The sequence below is a fragment of the Bos taurus genome, chromosome 2, assembly GCF_002263795.3.
Source record: "Bos taurus isolate L1 Dominette 01449 registration number 42190680 breed Hereford chromosome 2, ARS-UCD2.0, whole genome shotgun sequence".
Classification (NCBI taxonomy): Eukaryota; Metazoa; Chordata; class Mammalia; order Artiodactyla; family Bovidae; genus Bos; species Bos taurus.
The window spans coordinates 22,149,042-22,169,103 of record NC_037329.1 but is presented as its reverse complement, the minus strand read 5'-3'; the positions used below and the strand labels follow the sequence as shown (position 1 = coordinate 22,169,103).

The window sequence follows — 20,062 nt, the reverse complement described above, 5'->3', positions numbered from 1 at the left end:
ATGTAATCAGAGTCAAGCAATGGGCTTTATCTCTGGGTGCTGTGTAAGCAGGAAATAAAAGATCTTCAGAAATCAGAGGCAGTGGAATTACAGGTCCTCCAGTCATCCTAGAGAGGCACAGTCCAGCCAGGAAGTAGAATAGGAAGCCTGGAAGTGGAGTAGCATTTATGCTTCTAAATTTAGAAGAGTTGGATATATTTGTGTCTGATTAAAAAATGAGGGAAATGGTTTGTGAATTATATCTCCATTAATTTTTTTTTTTAATGATGAAGGTTTCGTAACCAGTGAAAAACTATGGGGATGAGAAAAAGATGTTTAGAAATGGCCATGAGTGTAGGGAGAGGAACAGATGGCTACACAGGATTTTGAAGAAACTGTTTATGTGATGTGAAGTGTAACACTTTTAAGCCATGCCTTTGGGAAAAACTTAAATGAAACAGATATGTCACTCTTCAAGGCTATCTGGCTTTCTGATGTTTTCTGTGAATGAGACTCTAAGCAGGATCTGCACCATGTAGGGCCTCAGGATTTATTCAGGTTACAATTAAAGTGTGGGTCATATCCAGCTGAGCAACATCAAAGCCAACCACATCTGTTTATCACATATTTTCTGGTTTATGATTTGGATTTTGAAGTGGCTACAGACAGGCTGAATTACACAATTCTATAAATGAAGTAACCTTTCAAATGATAAACATCTCTCAAGATTTTATTAATATTTACAGTCATTCTGAATAACAATACATTGTATATACCATTATCTATTATTTTCTTTGTCTAGAAATAAAGCTGGTGCTTTGGGAAGTACCTAAAATAAAAACAAGGTGCTGTTTGTGGAACTGGGCTTCCCTGGTGACTCAGTGGTAAAGAATCTGCCTGCCAATACAGGAGATGCAGGGGACGTGGGTTTGATCCCTGGGTCGGGAAGATCCCCTGGAGGAGGAAGTGGTAACCCACTCCAGTATTCTTGTCTGGATAACCCCATGGACAGAGAAGCCCCATGGGTTATAGTTCATGGAGTCGCAAAGGGTGGGACATTTGCTGAATTACTGTTGCACATCTCTCAATGATATACTTTCTGTGCTGAAAGCCACATAGCAACTAATTAACTTCCAAGCACAAATTGATGTACAACAATGATCGAACATCTCTTTATCTAATAACAGTAGTCTGTTTATTGAAATGTTTCCTGAACATCTTATATAAACTGCATTTTAACCTTAGGGCACAGTGGAACATTAATAACATTGATGGAAGTGGAGGCAGAATAGGAATTAATGGAATATCACAATGAACTGATTATAGTTTTTGTTTTAATAAATTATACTTCCCTTTTTATTGAAAAATGACTACCATGAACTGTAATGTTCATTAAAATACATAGAAATTTTTAGTAACAAGGTGTAAATAGGTGTAAAATAGGTGTAAAATAGGTGTAAAACCTAATAGGTGTAAAACCTTCCTAAGCAATAAGGAATATGCAGAGGGCAGATAAGTTGTGACCAGTAGTGTGCTACTAAATGTACCACTACATGTATAAATTCAGGTTAAAAATAATTCATTTAGCTTGATTAAAGACAAGCATTTAAGGTTACAAAAATAAAAACAGCTAAAGCAAGGCAACACCAACACCACCCTGGGCTGTCATTAATGATAAACTGTGTTGCAATCCAAACTGTAAAGGAAAAAAAGTCCAGGAATCCACTACCAAATGTGCTAACAGTGCACTGACACATCTTGGGGTTATGCTTCTTGTTTGCAAAGTTGCAAGAACAGATATATTTTATTTACAGAAATCCAACTCTATGCTTGAAAGAGAAAGAACAAATAAATATACAGTGGCAGCCATTTCACTCACCACTCTGTGGAATCTCTCTTGAGACGAAAGCTGTGAGGCTATGGTTGTCACTGACATGCCATGCTGGGTATAGTACCAGTCTTCAAAAACACGTATCATTCACATTCCAGGGCTCATAAATGGCAGCCGGCCGCTTCACGTGGAAGTCAACCCCCAGTCATCAAGAGGAATTCCCAATAGAGGGAATTTCTACCTTAGCCACAACTGTAAACTTCACTGAACTCTGCTGGACTACAGATGTCTTGATCTCACCGTGGTTCCTCGTCCTGACAACGGCAGCTCAGAAACTCTGCTGCTGCAGTGACTCCAAGGCTCGGTTATAAGCCACCATGCCTTCTGGCGTGTCCTTCCCTCGTGTTCTCCTTACACCAAACGATGAAGTAAAGATTTGAGACAGAGTTTTGAAAAAAAATAAAACCCTTTCATTGTGGCCCAGTACCTGTGATAATTTCATGTCTTTTAAAAGGAAGTTTGGAACATTACTGCTCCTTTTAAAGGAAAAGAGGAGCAGCTAGGCTCACCGAGAGATGAACGACTATCTTAACACATGAAAATGTCCTAATGAAATGCTCCCCGCCACAGTCTTAAAAAAAAAACATGGAGCAGTATGTACTGAAATAAAGAAATGACCTTCCATGTCTCAGTATGTCTCTGAAGTAAAGAGTGACACTCCAGGCAATAAGCACATGAGAGAAAGGTGTTCTGTCTCCTGCAAAGCCAATCTTGGCCTTGGTTCAAGGTCAGCCTCTTCCAGACCCTCCCAGTAGAGGCTTGCCCCCTCCCTCCCCTGGACCAGTGGTTCCCTTGCCCCTCTTACCAGTCCACCTGGGGTCGGCGGAGAGAAATGGGTCTGGCACCTTGCAGGGGTTTACTGAATGAATGAAAGATCACTGCCTCCCAACAACAGAGAAGAGCGGATACTCAGTCCAGTTCACTAGCTTCATAAACGGTCTACTCCCTGTATGCACAAAGTATGAAAACTTCAAAATGAAAAATGCTGGTGCCAATTCTAAGCTAACCTGCCTAGTAATTTATATATCTTAACGCAAAACTGGACATAAAAACTCCCTCTGTCCCTCCTTCCATGATCTCCTGTACTTGCGCTTCTTGGATCTTTTACTTTTACTGAATCATAATACCATCTCAACTGCTCTTCTCAAAAAAGAATTAAACTCCTTAGCTTCTCAGTTTTCTTTCTAGGATTAAACATAAGCAGTACACCTCCTGACAATATTTTTAACAGAGAAATAGGAAGCCAAACAGAAGGCAATGGCACCCCACTCCAGTACTCTTGCCTGGAAAATCCCACGGATGGAGGAGCCTGGTGGGCTGCAGTCCATGGGGTCGCTAAGAGTCGGATACGACTGAGTGACTTCACTTTCACTTTTCACTTTCATGCATTGGAGAAGGAAATGGCAGCCCACTCCAGTGTTCTTGCCTGGAGAATCCCAGGGACGGGGGAGCCTGGTGGGCTGCTGTCTATGGGGTTGCACAGAGTCGGACATGACTTAAGTGACTTAGCAGCAGCAGCAGGAAGCCAAACAAGATAGAATGTCTTTGACAAACAGAAGGCAACCAATCTATCTTTAGCCATCCTGTGCTGGTGACCACTATTCTGGTTCAAGGTGCCCATGGGCTACCTTCAGAAGGGTGGACAATGAGGATGGCCAGGCAGGGGCCTGCCAGGAGGACCCGCATGAGATGGCCAAATAGCATGGATGAGATTAGCACTATGGTGAACTTACATGTATATGGACAGCCTAGTTTCCTGGCATCTCATGTGCTGTGAATTTGCTCCCTCTGATCTAGAAACATGAGTTCCGACCCACAAAGAGCTGAATTTCTCTGTTGTTGGCTGAGCTGAAAAGACAACAATTAGAAAAAATAAAGATTTCTCCACACAGCCTCTCAGAAGGGATCTGGCCTGTGATCTGCCATACTCTGATTTTCAAAATTCAAATGGATTTATCTGTTCATGAAAAGACCACTAAACTGATTGTAAATCTAAGTACTAAGACTATTATTACAGTTCAGCTGCTTCTGAAGCAGTAGCTACCTCGGGCCCTAATAGCCTAATTTTCCTGTATATGCTCAGATTGCTTTGTAAATGCTCTTAATAGCACAAACTACTAGCATTATCCATTAACCTAAAATATAATAATTATGACATTAAGTGTTTATGTGTATCAACAGTGTTACCTTTAAAAAAAAAAGGAAAGAAATCCTAAGTGCTTTCTAATAGATTGCCTAATTCATCATCATTGAAAAAAGCTGCTATTTCTACTTAGAGGTGGTGACATGAACTTATTGCTAAATGAAAAATAGTAACATACTCTCCTGAGCAAACTATTAAATTGCACACATATCTGTTAACTGATTAGCTCACTCTCCCATGTTTTTCTTATATGGAAAAAAGCTAGCAGCAACATGTCACATTTTGATGGGACCAGGTGGTTCTTACAGTCCTATAAACCCAATGGTGTGATACAGTAACTACCCAAGCTATATAGCCAGGCCACCTCAGTGGGTGAGTGCTCTAGTTATCTACTGCTGTGTAACAAAAAGCCCAAAACTCAGCTTCAGAAAACAACCATTTCATTATCCTCGTGAATTTCCAAAGGGCATGATGGAGACAACTCTTCTCTGTTTCATAACATCTGTGGTCATAGCTGGGATCACTGATAGACTGAGGGCAAGAGAAGACTGGGGCTACAGAATCCACTTCCATGATGGTTTCATTTATGTCTGTTGCAAGGCTGGGAAAGCTCAAGGGTGGGCTCATCAAGACTTATATCTGGCCTTTCTAGCTTCTAGCTGGACTTCTTACTTGGCGGCTCAAGCCTCCAAAAGCAAGTGTTCCCAATAAGGCCAAAGTAGAGCCTTTTATGATCTAACCTTGAAAGTCACATGGGGCCACTCTGTCTTACTCTCTCGGTCAAAGAAGTACAATCCCCTTTCCCCACCAGAGTCAAAGGAAATGACACAGACGCATCTCTCACTGGATGAAGCATCAACATACCTGTAGCCATGATTTCAATATCTACAATGAGTCTTCATTTTCCTGTGTCTGGTACAACAACATTTGGGACTTGAACTTTTATTGATCAGCAAGTGTGTTTTCAGAATTAAAACCACAAATGGTTGCAATTGTATTTCTAAATAATCAGTTTCTCAATTGGTAATATAATGCCTACTTGGGTGTTCAGTTCAGTCAGCTCAGTCATGTCCGACTCTTTGCGACCATGTGAATCGCAGCATGCCAGGCCTCCCTGTCCATCACCAACTCCCAGAGTTCACTCAGACTCACGTCCATTGAGTTGGTGATGCCATCCAGCCATCTCATCCTCTGTCGTCCCCTTCTCCTCCTGCCCCCAATCCCACCCAGCATCAGAGTCTTTTCCAATGACTCTTTTCCACTCTTTGCATGAGGTGGCCAAAGTATTGGAGTTTCAGCTTTAGTATCAGTCCCTCCAATGAACACCCAGGACTGATCTCCTTCAGAATGGACTGGTTGGATCTCCTTGCAGTCCAAGGGACTCTCAAGAGTCTTCTCCAACACCACAGTTCAAAAGCATCAATTCTTCAGCGCTCAGCCTTCTTCACTGTCCAACTCTCACATCCATACATGACTACTGGAAAAACCATAGCTTTGACTAGACGAACCTTTGTTGGCAAAGTAATGTCTCTGATTTTCAATATGCTATCTAGGTTGGTCACAACTTTCCTTCCAAGGCGTAAGCGTCTTTTAATTTCATGGCTGCAGTCACCATCTGCAGTGATTTTGGAGCCCAGAAAAATAAAGTCTGACGCTATTTCCACTGTTGCCCCATCTATTTGCCATGAAGTGATGGGACCAGATGCCATGATCTTCGTTTTCTGAATGTTGAACTTTCAGCCAACTTTTTCACTCTCCACTTTCACTTTCATCAAGAGGCTTTTTAGTTTCTCTTCACTTTCTGCCATAAGGGTGGTGTCATATGCATATCTGAGGGTATTGATATTTCTCCCGGCAATCCTGATTCCAGCTTGTGCTGCTTCCAGCCCAGCGTTTCTCATGATGTACTCTGCATAGAAGTTAAATAAGCAGGGTGACAATATACAGCCTTGACGTACTCCTTTTCCTATTTGGAACCAGTCTGTTGTTCCATGTCCAGTTCTAACTGTTGCTCCCTGACCTGCATACAAATTTCTCAAGAGGCAGGTCAGGTGGTCTGGTATTCCCATCTCTTTCAGAATTTTCCACAGTTTATTGTGATCCACACAGTCAGAGGCTTTGGTATAGTCAATAAAGCAGAAATAGATGTTTTTCTGGAACTCTCTTGCTTTTTCCATGATCCAGCAGATGTTGGCAATTTGATCTCTGGTTCCTCTGCCTTTTCTAAAACCAGCTTGAACATCAGGAAGTTCACGGTTCACGTATTGCTGAAGCCTGGCTTGGAGAATTTTGAGCATTATTTTACTAGCGTGTGAGATGAGTGCAATTGTGCGGTAGTTTGAGCATTCTTTGGCATTTCCTTTCTTTGGGATTGGGATGAAAACTGACCTTTTCCAGTCCTGTGGCCACTGCTGGGTTTTCCAAATTTGCTGGCATATTGAGTGTAGCACTTTCACAGCATCATCTTTTAGGATTTGAAATAGCTCAACTCGAATTCCATCACCTCCACTAGCTTTGTTCGTAGTGACGCCCACTTGACTTCACATTCCAGGATGTCTGGCTCTAGGTGAGTGATCACACCATCGTGATTATCTGGGTCATGAAGATCTTTTTTGTACAGTTCTTCTGTGTATTCTTGCCACCTCTTCTTAATATCTTCTGCTTCTGTTAGGTCCATACCATTTCTGTCCTTTATCGAGCCCATCTTTGCATGAAATGTTCCCTTGGTATCTCTAATTTTCTTGAAGAGACCTCTAGTCTTTCCCATTCTGTTGTTTTCCTCTATTTCTTTGCATTGATCGCTGAAGAAGGCTTTCTTATCTCTTCTTGCTATTCTTTGGAACTCTGCATTCATATGCTTATACCTTTCCTTTTCTCCTTTGCTTTTCACTTCTCTTCTTTTCACAGCTATTTGTAAGGCCTCCTCAGACAGCCATTTTGCTTTTTTGCATTTCTTTTCCATGGGGATGGTCTTGATCCCTGTCTCCTGTACAATGTCACGAAACTCCATCCATAGTTTATCAGGCACTCTATCTATCAGATCTAGTCCCTTAAATCTATTTCTCACTGGTGTTAGGTAAATATTAATTTGGAATAGCAACAAAGTATTATTGGAATAACAATAATGAATAACAACAGGCAGATTTGTTGGCTTGTTTTGCCTTTAATTTCATAAAAATTATTCAGTTGGGTCAAAAACATTTCCCCCTATTTCCATAAAGGCTTTATAGCAATCAGATGCCCCAAGTTATATTAGAACACTTATGGAAAGTAAGTTAAAACCAATTTAACTTTATAGAACTAACTTTTCAGCTTGAGGTGGCAAATCTAAGTTTCTATCAGAGCAGGTAGAGAAGTAAAAGCCAATGGTAATACTGCAGACTGGGGTTAACTGGAGCACGTGTGTCCTTAAGATATCTGAGTTCAATTTTTTAGAAAATACCGCACTTTTCATAAATGGCTCTTAGATCACAACTTATGACCTTTAATTCAGATTAGGTGCAGATAGTTGTTAAGTTCACAGTTTTTGTCCTAGTTCTATTGGTCTATTTCACACTCCTCTGGGACTAGAAAACAGAAAGTACATAATTCACTAGTTAATAATAAACACGTATTGAGCATTTAGCATGTTGCAGACACTGAGCTAAGCTACTGACATTTGTGTCTCATTTAATGTGCCACAGTCCTTTGGGGGTATTACTGAACCCATTTTACAAATAGAGAAATTAAGCTTCAGGGAGGTTAATTAACCTGACAAAGGTGAAACAGCTTGTGAGTAGTAGAGAGGGGTTCACACCCAGATAGGGTTTGATCCTAATACTCTGCTCTCAGCCACTCAGTTCAGTTCAGTTCAGTTCAGTCGCTCAGTCATATCCAACTCTTTGCGACCCCATGAATCGCAGCACGCCACGCCTCCCTGTCCATCACCAACTCCCGGAGTTCACTCAGACTCACGTCCATCGAGTCAGTGATGCCATCCAGCCATCTCATCCTCTGTCGTCCCCTTCTCTTCTTGCCCCCAATCCCTCCCAGCATCAGAGTCTTTTCCAATGAGTCAACTCTTCGCATGAGGTGGTCAAAGTACTGGAGTTTCAGCTTTACCATCATTCCTTCCAAAGAAATCCCAGGTTCAGAATGGACTGGTTGGATCTCCTTGCAGTCCAAGGGACTCTCAAGAGTCTTCTCCAACACCACAGTTCAAAAGCATCAATTCTTCGGCACTCAGCCTTCTTCACAGTCCAACTCTCACATCCATACATGACGACAGGAAAAACCATAGCCTTGACTAGACGGACCTTTGTTGGCAAAGTAATGTCTCTGCTTTTCAATATGCTATCTAGGTTGGTCATAACTTTCCTTCCAAGGCGTAAGCGTCTTTTAATTTCATGGCCGCAATCACCATCTGCAGTGATTTTGGAGCCCAGAAAAATAAAGTCTGACATTGTTTCCACTGTTTCCTCATCTATTTCCCATGAAGTGATGGGACCAGATGCCATGATCTTCGTTTTCTGAATGTTGAACTTTCAGCCAACTTTTTCACTCTCCACTTTCACTTTCATCAAGAGGCTTTTTAGTTTCTCTTCACTTTCTGCCATAAGGGTGGTGTCATATGCATATCTGAGGGTATTGATATTTCTCCCGGCAATCCTGATTCCAGCTTGTGCTGCTTCCAGCCCAGCGTTTCTCATGATGTACTCTGCATAGAAGTTAAATAAGCAGGGTGACAGTATACAGCCTTGATGTACTCCTTTTCCTATTTGGAACCAGTCTGTTTTTCCATGTCCATGTTGCTTCCTGACCTGCATACAGATTTCTCAAGAGGCAGGTCAGGTGGTCTGGTATTCCCATCTCTTTCAGAATTTTCCACAGTTTATTGTGATCCACACAGTCACAGGCTTTGGTATAGTCAATAAAGCAGAAATAGATGTTTTTCTGGAACTCTCTTGCTTTTTTCATGGTCCAGTGGATGTTGGCAATTTGATCTCTGGTTCCCCTGCCTTTTCTAAAACCAGCTTGAACATCAGGAAGTTCACGGTTCACGTATTGCTGAAGCCTGGCTTGGAGAATTTTGAGCATTGCTTTACTAGCGTGTGAGATGAGTGCAATTGTGCTTTTGGTGAATGTGGCTCCCCTAAACCATAGATGAGTGGTACATAAGAAGGGGGGATGTGTAAACACTTGGTCAGCACTTCTTTGATTAGAATCCATCCAGTTACACTAATTTGGGAATGGAAATGGAAGTTTACCTGAGGCACTGAACATGCAGAGATAGTCCCTTCCACTCAGAATCCTGTAAGACTGTGTAAAAGTCACTGTACTCCAGCACCCAGAACACATCTCTCTGGACACCTGGAAAGAGATCTGGAGTCTCAAGCTTCTAGAAAATGGACAGTGCCTCCACCATTGATCAGCCTGATAGAATACAATCCACTAGCAAGGCACAACTGACGTATTTATCAAATGAGCCCAAGATACGGGATCAAGGAAATCCGCATTTCTGTGCTCAACACCATTTCCTGGAAGATCATCACTTGATTTTCCCTTTAAAAAAAAATCTGTTTTGAAAAATCCCCTTTAAAAAAAAAAAATCCTCCTCTATTTCCTTGAAGAGAAAATTCAGAGAGTTCTCATACATCAAACAAATGACAGAGGCAGTTTTTAATCATTTAAATTATTTATCCTTCATTGTTTAATGCTTTATACCACTCCCCCATGCATAATTTATTACACCATTTATGTTTATTAAAAATTGATCACAAGTACATGCTCTCTTCCCATCCTCTCAGGCTACAGATATTTCTCTGTCAGATCGTTTGAGAGTAGACAACATTTTTTTTAAAAAACTGACTCTAATGGTTTGTATGCTGGTCCTTTTCTTAAATTCCTTTTCTTCCACAAAAGGACTAGAGGTTACCTTTATGTATTAACTACTCATTTCTCTTTTTATATAACAAGAATGTTTACCTGAAGACCCACTGAGGCTTTCAGGAAAAAGGTTTATGTGGCTTTTCTAAAGTTTAGATGTGAAAAGGACTCATGAAAAAACAAGATTCTCGAGTCTTCTATAACAGAGGTCACAGCTGTGGAGCCATCTCTTTCTCTTTGCTTTTTCTATTCTGTTCTGTATTTCCTCCACAAATGACTAATTTTCCTTGCCTTAACTGGAGAGCTTTTTTTTCTCTTCTCCTTTTCCAGTTTCATCCCAAATCCCCTTGCGTTTGCACTTCCCAACTCCTGATTTGTGTTGTTCCCAGCAAGTCACCAACTACAAATCCTCTAACTCCCCATCACCAGTGTTTACAACCCATTACCCTAAGAATGAAAGGTTCAAGAAGGTGACATCCTTGGACACTCCTGCCTCAGATCTGGTCATTCTTCTCTTCCCCACAGGAGGACAGAGAGAAGCAGAAATCAACCAGGTGGGTGAGAGGTGGGGAGGAAGGAAGAAGCACCCAAGGTTCTCACAATGTATGAGTCTGAAAAACGTTCGCAGTGGACTAAACCCCAAAGTAATCACACTTGATACATTCCAGTTGGCTCTGCTTGGTCCTTCCAGCCCACCCCAATGGGATCCAGCCCTGTCCCTCTTCCAGGGCTCCCTGCTGAAGCAGACGGCTGGCCGCCCAAACCAAAAACCTGAAGGTAACCCTCACCTCTGCCCTTTCATTCACTCCCATAACCAGTGAACCAATTGCCCAGACTTGTAGATTCTCCTTTTCAGTATCCCTGGAGTCATCCCCTGAGCCATCCACCACTCTCCCCTGCCTGGCCCCAGAACAGTTTCTTGAGGTCTCTAGGCCCAGGTCCTTCCATTCTCAGCATGATGTAGCTATGATCTCTCTGAAAGGCAGATCTGCTTACAGTTGTCTTCCTATCACAACTGAAGCCAAGTCTAACCCTAATATGGCTTACCAGGCTTTCAATATATGATGAGGCTCCTGCTTAGTTCATGGGCCTTTTGTTTCACAAACCCTAGGTGTGACTCCTCCTCACCCCCATAAACACACCCAGGCAGCTCTACTCTCTACACTCCACTCTCCAGCCACACAGAACTTCTCCAGTCCACAGAGGAAACATGTTTTCTCTTGTCTCTGGCCTGGGGTGTATAACTCCAGTGAATGGTGGCCTCCAATGAAGCTTGGCTCCTGGTATTCACACCTTGTATAGTCCCCTCTCTTGGAACTGGGCTGTACTTGTGACTTGCTTTTTTAAAAAAAAAGAAAGTGCAGAACCTACTAGTCATGGTCTGAGACTTAAGAAGGCCTGGAAGCTTCTGCTTTTGTGCTCCTAACTACTATGGAAAATTTCCAGCAATCCTGCTGAAGAGACCGTGGAAAGACCACATGAAGAGGCCACTTGGAAAGTAAGAGGTCCTGATATTTCCTGGAGAAGAAAAGCCCAGCTCAGTTCTGCCCCAGCTAACCTGCCATCTGAATGCAGCCCCCGTCTGACCATAAGCAAGAACAGCAGAAGAGCTGCCCAGTTGAGCCCAGCCAGATTGCAGAATTGCAAGCAATGAAATGATTGACATTTTAAGCCACTAACTTTTGGGGAGGTTTGTTACATACCAAGATATAACTGTAATAAGCTCAATGTATAAATGAAAGGGAATACAATACTATTTCACAGAATAAATTTGATGCAATGACAAGTCAATATTGTCATATTGGAGATATTGTCCATATGTCATATTGTCATATCCAATATATATATATATATAGAGAGAGAGAGAGAGGAACTCACACCACCAGCTTCTATTTAGAATATATCACAATTTTATTCTGTCATTTTCTTTGGTTTTAAAGACATTTTCCAAAGAAAAAATTTCCTACTTTTTTTTTTAAGGATTCCAAGTCTGACATTAAAGCTAAGGAGTCCAACCAAGGATGTGATGTGAACCTTAAGACACAAATGGAAACTAGCATGTGGCCAACCCATCCTGCTCTTCCGTTTTCTCTTACTTCGCAGTAGTGTAGCTCCGAAGCTATGGATGAGGGCATAGGGATTGCTGTGTTCAAGGCTGACTAGAACATTGTGGGGGCTCCCAGCTTAGCTGGACTGAACATCAGTCCAACTTCAGCAACAGTTTAGCTCAGCGTGAAAAATCACCCAAAGAACAAAATGGCCAATTTTGACTCGTAACTAAAATGACCACTTGAAATAAAACAGCTACCTATAACTTTAGCCCAGGCATCCAATCAATTACATACACACATACACTCACTATACTGATGTGATATACACACTATACTGATGCCCCATGGAGACAGCTGAGGCACTGTTATATAACCCAGGATATGGCTAGATTATTTTCAAAAGCTCTGTAGCTATAAAGAAAGAAGAGAAAGAGTACTAAATTTATAGCAGTTTGGTGGAACTTTGGATTGCTGCTTCTAATAATTACTGCTCTTTCAGAAAGAAAAAGGATTGTTATGTAAGAAATAGGATCTAAGCCAAGTATCTGTCTTTCACAAAAATCAAAAAGCAGAATGTCAAAAATATTTTGTAACAGTTTATACTGGACTAATGCTTTGATGTTTCTGAATGATCTCTTGTAGGTAAAATTATTGATGTATGTTTTGCAATGTTATCATGTCTTTCAAAACTATCTCCAGTTAATAAATCCTACATGCTAGAGAATGAAGAAGTAGGTTTAAGAAAAATCTGGTGGCCTAAATGTCACATGTTTAGAAAGAGAAGGATCAGTTCTCAGTGATTGCAAAGCTGCAGACACTAAGCAGGAGAAACAGAACCTTAAGCATAAACATAAACTTTCAGCATTTATTAAATGTTCTGTCAGTTGATGAAACCGAGCATGAGCCCCTTTTAAACACTGCTGAGAGAGAGCAAAATCTAGACTTAAAAATGGGAACTATTTCCCACTCTCTTTTTTTTTCCCCTAGATAAGGGGGCTCTGTGAATAGATGCCACTTGGCTGCTCCCTGCGACCCAGCAACCCCAGAGAATGGAAAGCTTATTCTCTAACTTTCCCTCTTCTGTGGAATAACTTCTGGTGGAAGATAGACTTGTGCTTTGACTATGGAGAGAGGACAGGATATGCAGGCAGTGAAACTGAGCCAAGCAACTCATTTTTACCTTCAACCCTAACCCTCAAGATAAGAGAAAAGGCTAGCTTAAGAGCAATAGACTTCCCTGGTGGCTCAGATCGTAAAGTGTCTGCCTACAGTGCGGGAGACCCAGGTTCGATCCCTGGGTTGGGAAGATCCTCTGGAGAAGGAAATGGCAACCCACTCCAGTACTCTGGCCTGGAAAATCCCATGGACGGAGAAGCGTGGTAGGCTATAGTCCATGGGGTTGCAAAGAGTCAGACACGACTGAGTCACTTCACTTTCCTTTCCTTAAGAGCAATACGGTTTCTCAAGGGAAGGGACCTGGGATATTGTCATGGGGAAGGCAGTCATCTCAGACACAAAGAAAGAAGGGGTAGTAGGGATGGAAACTCATTTTCCTTATGTGCCAGTTGCTAGGCTGGGCTTGTTCACGTGATTTTACTTACTAGGTAATTAATACGTGTTTATTGGTGGGTGGATGAATGACAAAGGCAGGCAAGTCATATCCAGAAAGGACACGTGAGTCTGTAAATGGTACAGGTGGGGCTGGGATTCAGCAGAGCAAAGTGGAAAAACAAGGTGGGGAGGGCCATAACTGAGCCTTGGAGGGTTAGGGGAGTGTGTGGATGGGGTGGGGAAGGAGGAAGTCAAATCTCCTAACAAAGACTGTGTCCACACAGCTGACACAAGTCCCACAAATGTCCAATCAAATGACTTAGAACCACAGGGAAGCTTATTAAATGCACCAAGTTCATGTACAACAAAGTTGTGCAGAATCCCACAAGCATTCTACACCCTTGCAAAGGGCCAGTGTGGGGCACCTGGGAAAAGTGCCAGGTTGTTCAAACCATGCTCTGTGGGGGCTCGGGGCTCCACGGGTCCCCTCACAGAGCACCACGCAAGACAGATACACCCTACTTTATCCAGAGAAGCTTCCCTTCTGCTGGAGAAAAATGAGTTCTCTTCTAAAAAACCCAAACATACTGAAAACTCCTGGTGCTGCACAAAGACTGTGTGCGCTGCTCCTGGGATAAGGATCCTGGGGACGTACATCTGAGTCGCAGCCCCACTACTACTAACCAGCTGTGTGCCCTCAGACAAGTCATTTTGTATCCTTGAGCCTCTGTTTCAATATCCAGAAAACAAAGGTGACACCTATCTTACACGGCCATTTGGGCATCTAATGGGATAAATTATGTCAAAACACCTGGAAATTATTTCGGAGACACAGGTTTTAGGAAACATACAATGTAATTTTTTTTTTTTTTAATAAAGAAAGTTCTCAGTAAGTCAACAGGCACTTTCTATGGAGGTCCTTTTCTGTCTCCTATGTTTCTATCAAAAAATCCATGGCTGTCTAGAAGGAAAAGAAAACAGTGCTCACCACAATTTCACTGACAGCCCCAAAGCAGACAAGGCGATCTTACTCTCAAAATCTACCCTTCAGTTCAGTTCAGTCACTCAGTCGTGTCTGACTCTTTGCGACCCCATGAATCGCAGCACGCCAGGCCTCCCTGTCCATCACCAACTCCCGGAGTTCACCCAAACTCACGTCCATTGAGTCAGTGATGCCATCCAGCCATCTCATCTTCTGTCGTCCCCTTCTCCTCTTGCCCCCAATCCCTCCCAGCATCAGGGTCTTTTCCAATGAGTCAACTCTTAGCATGAGGTGGCCTAAGTACTGGAGTTTCAGCTTTAGCATCATTCCTTCCAAAGAAATCCCAGGACTGATCTCCTTCAGAATGGACTGGTTGGATCTCCTTGCAGTCCAAGGGACTCTCAAGAGTCTTCTCCAACACCACAGTTCAAAAGCAAGCTGGTAGAAGAGCTAAAAACCTCCACATTCTATGTTCATGGCTTCAAAGACAGAACTTACACTTTTACTTGTGTAGGGAAGTTTGACATGGGATCAGAGTTTTAGAACTAGAAGGGACCTCCAGATTATCAACCTCTATTTTACAGATGAGAAAACTGTGAGCCTGGGCTGGGAGGTGACTCATCCAGGGTCACAGGAGCAACCTCAGGACTTGACCTTATACCCAACACTGTTCCATCAAGAAGTCTGACTAATGGCAGGCTCCTGAAATCTGATTTCCCATCAATAGTGTATCTGTGTAAAGTTATCTCAACTTCTCCATAATCCACTTGAACAGACTGCTCAGAAGACACGCCAAGTGGCGGCATTTCTGCTGTGGCCTGGGGGTAGGGTAAACCACTTCCTGGCTTGCCCAGGACAGTCCACATGTATGCCTGTTGTCCCGGCATAATTATTAACTGTACTCCCTTGCCTCTCACAAGTATCTGGATTTGGATGGAGAATTAAAAAGCGCTCTTTGTGCTTTTCTGGGAGGAAGAGGGGGATTCAGAGTAGAACTGCTCCTTGGGAGCTTGGTGTGGTGGTTTGGAACCAAAAAAGACGTGATAACTGTCTTCAAATATTGACAGGTCTGTCCTATGTTAATAAAATCAAACCATTCTGTGGCTACAAGGGATAGAGTATGGACCACCATGTGGAAACCACAGGGATGGGAATTCTTCAGTATAAATAAGTATATACTCTAAAGGGTCTCCAGAGCCAACCTGCCTGGGTCCAAATTCTGGTTCTACCATTTACTAGCTCTGTGACCTCAAGCAAGTTGTGCTTTAGTTTCTCCATCAGTAAAATAAGAATAAAAAGAAAGCCAGGTCCATAGGAAGTGTTTCATAAACACTTGCTCCTACTATTATTACTGCCTGTTATTTGGCAGGTGGTGGATGTGCCCAGAGGAGGTTTTCACAGATGGACTCAGAAGGGACTGTAGGGAGGTCACATCCTGGAGAGGAGTGAGCACCAGCTTAGCTGATGTTGGAGATGCCACCCTAACTTGGTGAACTCAACAGGTCTGCTCATTGCTTGAAGTCGAGCGTGTCAGCAGGGAGCATCTGGTGAGGGCTGCACCCAGGGCTGACCACTCTGGAAGAGGACCTCGTTCAGGACTGCCAGGTGGTGGGAAGGAACAGCCATGCCCACTGCATGCAGCAGCAGAATGTAGTGATTTAAGAGCACAAGGCTATCAGACCATCCACTGTGAGCCTGGGCTCAACCACACGTGCTAGCTGGGACTCTGCAAAAGTTACTTAACCTCTCCGTGCCTCAGTCGCCTCCACTGTAAAATGGGAGAGCCAATCTAAGAGGAGTGAGTGTGATACATGTTAAGCCTGGCACAAAGCAAGTGCCTAACAGATGCTGTTACTGTGACAGTGTTGCTGACCACTGAGGCTGACGGCTGGAGAGCAGGAGACTGAAGGCAGGAGGGGTGGCAATCTGTCCAGGGCCTCACAGCCTAGTGAGCACCTCGCTCTCTTCTCTGCCCAGTGCTCAGTCCAGCTCAGGGCAGACTGACTCACCCATCCTCTGAATCCCCAGGCACAGCTGGTCAGTTGGTGCTGGGACTTCCTGAACTTGGGCGCAGACATGGTGGGGGTGGGGGGCAGTGCGTAGAGCAGGGCCAGAGTGCAATGGGCAAAACTGAGGGCACCCTACCCAACAAGTGTGGTGAGTCAGGATGTCAAGCCAGGAGCTCCGAGGCAGGTGGAGACGGATGGAGGCAAGAATGATTTTACTGAAACACACATCACGTGGTATCACTCCCTGGGCTAGACCGTATGAGATTTGAGCCTTTAGAGTACCTGGCTAGGCCTGCATTTCTGACTTCCTCCTCCCCCCTCTCCTCACAGCTCTCTTTCTTTCCCTGGGACCTGTCTAGCTCGTCCTCACCTCAGGGCCTTTGCACTTAGCCTTGCATGCTTCTCCCCAGATACTCAGTCTGGCTCCTTGTCATGCATATCTCAATTCTCATAAAGCTCCCCGAACAGCTGTACCTCAGGGAGCGTTCCTACCATTCCATCCCATCAACCTGTCAGCCTCTTCCATAACCCTTATCACTACTAATTAATCTACGTATTAATTTCTGAAGCATTCACTAGTCTATCTAAGTAGTTGCTTGTTTGCTGTTTCTCCCTTCTAGAACACACATTGTTCAGCAAGCTTCAACAGTGAGTACAAATGAGAACAAATGTTTGGTGAGTGATGAGATGAAGCAAAAACAGGCTGCAGAGGAGTGAGGAGGTTTGGGGGTGACTGACCTGGAGAGGGGGGTGTTCAACTGTATTGATCATTGGGAGCCTGGGGTGTGAGTGGGTTTGGCTGCAGCTGCATTAAAGATAAGAGGCCACCCTAGGTGGGGAAGGAGTCCCTGGAGAGAAAGGACAAGTGAACTGAACGGTCTTCATCTTCTCAGCAGAGCAGGAGGTGGCATCACCCCGGCTGGCACAGGGCACCTTCCCAGTCCTGAGTTAACACTGCACACGGGGGTGGCAGGAACAGGCCTGCACTCAGAACTCTTCTCCTGGAGTGTGGTTTCAGACTTTCAGCACCTGGTGGACAGGAGGTGGGTCGGCTGAAGTTTTCTGAATAGTGCTGAAGAGAATCCAGCACCTACAGAGATGGGCTTAAACATTCCTGATTATGGATCTACAGAGAGGCAAAGTTTAGCTGCTTCAAAACAGGCAGGAAACTCCACAGGGCGGGAAATGTATGTGTGGAATTACAACCCTAGTTTCTGAGTGTCCTGAAACAGGGCGGCCAGGCATGTGAGGTTCCCAGAAGTGTTTCTTTCTTCATGTCATGCTTGATTTCTGGCCCTCCGTGGCAACAATCCCAGATGAAGTAAACCAGAGCCGTAAACATGCTCCCTCTGAAGGGGGAAAAGAGGGCTGCTCTGACCAGAAGGCTCCGTGCTTGGAGACCCAGCAAGAGCAACAAAAAAGAATGAGGTCCCCATAGGAGTTTCAGCATGCATCAGCCTACTGTCTCAATTTTGAGAGTTTTTTTCCAAAAAAATTATCTGTGATAATTTTAGTGATAAAATTAGGAATTTAGTGATAAATTTAGTAAGTGATAACCTTAGACAGTTATGAGAACGTTGATGCAACAGTTTTAACCAGCATTGGTAAACGTTCACAGAGCTTTAATTACTCAGATTTCATTTCTAGGACGAATAACATTAATAGCATTAATATGCTTTACAGATTAATTTTTAAATGTTAACGTTGGTGGGGGGTTAGGCAGTAGAGAAGTTAAGAGACAGACGGAAAGGGGAACAAAAAGCATTTCTCTATAAACATGTCCTTTTCAGTAACCTTCTTTCCCAAGAACTGACGTTAAGGGTGGCGAGAAAGAAGGAGGAAATAAGGACCTTAGGACCATTTATGGGGACCGGGACCACAGATGAGGTTTTCTCAGTAAGGTCATGTTCTAGGAAAAGTTGCACTTCTAACCGCTCCTAACCAAAAGTTAGGAGTAAATGCTCCGTGCCTCCAGTTTACAAGTGACAAGATCTACCACTCAATCACTACCAAAACCCCCGAGGAGCTCAGAAGAGGAACATCAGTAAAGGGTTGCTTGGCAGAGAAGGAACTAATAAAACATTTTCCCCTTCAAAGCACTTGGCTAATGTTTCCTAATTCAACTTCACAGAGAATCTTGAAAGCAGCCATTAATAGTCCTCATTTTAACAGACCGAAGAGAAAGATTACAATAAATGTGGGAACAAAACTCTGGAATTTGCACTCCTCCCCAGCCTCCAGCCAGCAGCTTCCAGGGGGAAAAGGCAGGGGCCTTCAGCCTCGGGGGAGAAGCAGTGAGCTCAGCCCTCACTCGATCTTTATCAGGATTTTATCTGTGGAATGCCCCAAAGCCACTGGCACATCCCCAGACAGCACGGAAAGGCAAATGGCACGGGGAGGGGGCGTTGGGGCGGGGGTGGGGGGTGGGGGGTGGGGGTGGGTTGCGGATTTCAGATGCGAAAGTTCGTAAGAGAACTCATACAGGCGTTTTTCTTTTTCCACTTTCCACCGCCGCGCTCCTCTGTTTCAGTTGAGCTCAGCAGCACAAGTGCCTTGGATCATCTAGAAATTGCTTCCATATGTGGGCACAGGAAAGAATGTACTCATTGGCTGCCTGAGAAGGAAGCTCCGGGCAGCCTCTCTTTCCTGCCAGAAAACGTTCCCTGGGCTGCAGCCAGCCACAGGGTGTCTGAGCTGAGGGAGACCAAGGGGAGCATCTCCATCACCCCCCCTTCTTAGCCCCCCAATTTACCAATGAGGACACTGAGTGGCCCAGGGCCACATAGACGGGGACAGAGCTGGAGTTAAAACCTGGGGCTCCAGGCCCGCCTTCCGTATTTTGAATGCTCTTGTGCATTTAGATTTGATCTTACCCCCAAATTAAAAATAGGAGTAAATAAAGGCTTTGCCCGCAATGCAGGAGACACAGGAGATGCAGGTCTGATCCCTGGGTCAGGAAGAACACAGAAGACTTGAGTTTGATCCCTAGGTCGGGAAGATCCCTTGGAGGAGGAAATGGCAACCTACTCCATTATCCTTGCCTGGAAAAAACCCACGGACAGAGTAGCCTGGCCGGCTACAGTCCAAAGAGTCACAAAGAGTTGGATACGACTGAGAGACTAAGCACACAGGTGTAAATAACTAGGCAAATTATCAAACCCAGACAGAGTTTGCAAGGTGGACCTGCCATCCTGCGAAGCCTTTCACACATCCAAGGTCCCAAGCCCACATTCAAGCTCCCAAGCCAAAGGGGAAGCCGTTCTTTGTGACTGGATCCCAGTTCCCAGGCAACCCGCACTATTCTCTCTGGGGTTGGGCCATGGAAAACTTGAAAAAATGTCTAACATGAACAGCAATCACCCTGAGGTTGAATTTGTCCACTACTTTCCGGGGTATCTCCTTAGTCCAAGCTCTTCAACTGAGGGGACCTCATTTGGAGGGAACAGGTCACCTGTCATCCTTCCCTCCCCTCTCCTCACACCCCTGCTTCCCTGCCTGCTCCCCACTCCCCGACCCTTCACCCCACAACTGCGTGGAAGAAGGTCCTGTACCTAATTCAGTTAGCCCCTGGATGGCAGGTTGGGGTCCAGC

At 44.0% G+C, this 20,062-nt stretch overlaps 1 protein-coding gene and 1 pseudogene across 2 annotated transcripts in view; one reads left to right on the top strand and one right to left on the bottom strand.

Annotated features, from left to right (window-relative positions):
- Positions 1 to 2,296, top strand: part of LOC101904308 (non-histone chromosomal protein HMG-14-like) — a 51,127-nt pseudogene extending 48,831 nt beyond the window's left edge.
- Positions 1 to 20,062, bottom strand: part of WIPF1 (WAS/WASL interacting protein family member 1) — a 128,973-nt gene that overhangs the window by 89,988 nt on the left and 18,923 nt on the right. The window lies entirely within an intron of this gene.